Genomic DNA, 2,061 nt, shown 5'->3' with positions numbered 1-2,061 from the left:
CTGAGCTCCCATCCCACACAAAAATGTCCTCTTTAGCATACTCACACTTGTCTTTCTGGTTCCTCCTGAACAAATCCAGGGGCAAGCAGTCCCTCATTGCTAGTCAGTTCCTGTAGGAAGAAACTTCTTTATCCTGAGCAGAGTCCATTGTCTGGTAATTTCTTTGTTGATGCTAATTACATCCTCTGAAAAAATGACAGTAAACACAATATATCATCCACACGATATCCTTAACAGTAGAAGAATGCCTCTACTCAGGCTTTCTCCTAGAAAGACAAGACTTCCTTGTTTCTTCCAAACATTTCTTTTGGAGCATTGTTTCCAGATTCCACACTCCAGGTACAATTCTTTGAGTTTTCTGTGCTCTCTCAAACTCCTGAAGCTGGGTACATGCTGCTCACTCACTGTGCAAGGAGCATCGTCACCTGTCGTCTTTGCCTGGTTGGCTTCTCTTCTCCTAGAAGTAGTCACTTGTTGCTTCTTCCTCTCCTCTCAGCTAGAATTGGGTACACCTTCTCTGTGTTCATTTCTTTCCTTGTGTAGACCTCTTTGATACTTTGGCTTTAAACTCCTGCATACAGGAGTTTAAAATGCATAACTTTAATAGATTTGATTGACCGAATACAAAAGTCTTTTTTTTCTAAGCAAGTTATGCTTAAAAAACTTCGAATTAGAGCACAGCATGAGGTTCATCAGATTCCCCACCACCTAAAACCCAAGCCTTGGTTGTTAACATTAGGGGGCAAGGAAGTACCTGTCCCAAACCCACCCACTAGTGTCATAGGACAAGACACAAAAGACAGCACATTTGTCTACAAAGGGCCACGCTGAGCTGTCTTAAGATGTGGCGTGGCTAGTGTCTCCATCCTGGCAGTCACATGGGGAGAAGACAAAGTGTCCAAAGAAAGAAACAATAGATGGACATGCCTCTTGTCCAATTACTAATTTACGTCTTTGTCTCTTTGGCTGAAAGAGGAAAATATACCAAATATACCACATTTGAAAGCTGTATTCCTAGAAAACATGGCCCCCAAATGTCATAGAATCTGGCCAACTGGAGCAAGAGTTCTCCATCTCGGGGGAAGGGCAGATTTCTTTTCTGAGAGGACAGTGTAGAGGATAGAACTATATTATAATCGCCTGCTTAACTGTCTTCCTCCTACACACACAGAGTTTCTTGAGGTATTTGAATACTTAGCATTTTGAAGAAAAATACTTTGTATCTCCAAAGAGCTAGTACAGTAGTAGTGTTTAGCAGAAATGCAGTGATATTTGCTAAATGAAATGCCCCCTCATCATCCTCTAGTCTGTTAAAGTAACTCTGAGTCCTGCTGCACTTGGAATGAGGTAAAACACCTCATGTATAACGTACCCCACAATGGGACTCCCTCCACAGTTGCTTCCAGATCTGGTTTACTCTGCCTCCTTGGGAGAGTTTGTTATCTCTGTGCTCAGAAGCCATTCTAGCACTGACCAGCAGTTTATCAGTGAGTACTTTCTTGTTCTGAGTGGACACGGAAAGAAGGGAGGCACAGTCCTATGCCAGTAGATGCCACAGTCATCCCCTTCCCCAAACCTTCCTCTCTTCTATAAACACTTTATTTTTCTTTTAAAGATTTTATTTATTTGTCAGAGAGAGAGAGAGAGCACAAGCAGGGGGAGCGGCAGGCAGAGGGAGAAGCAGGGTCCCCGCTGAACAAGGAGCCTCATGCGGGACTCAATCCCAGGACCCTGGGATCATGACCTGAGCAGAAGGCAGCCGCTTTACCAACTGAACCAACCAGGCGTCCCCTATAAACACTTTAAAATGTATATTTAATAGAGCAGAAGTATTTTAAAAATATACAGTGTCCTATAATGACTTAGTGTTACTTTTTTATGATTTTTATACTAAACAGCTATTGCTTATCATCCGTTATAGTTCATTTATCGCATCAACAATTATCAAATGACAATGATGTATTTGGCATATAAGAGAAGAAGAAAGAATGCCTAGCATAGAATTTGACACATAGTATTTAATAAATATTGCTTTAGTATTATATATTTAATCTTCACAAC

Source organism: Phoca vitulina, unplaced genomic scaffold, assembly GCF_004348235.1.
Source record: "Phoca vitulina isolate PV1807 unplaced genomic scaffold, GSC_HSeal_1.0 scaffold23, whole genome shotgun sequence".
Lineage (NCBI taxonomy): Eukaryota > Metazoa > Chordata > Mammalia > Carnivora > Phocidae > Phoca > Phoca vitulina.
This window is presented reverse-complemented; position numbering follows the sequence as displayed.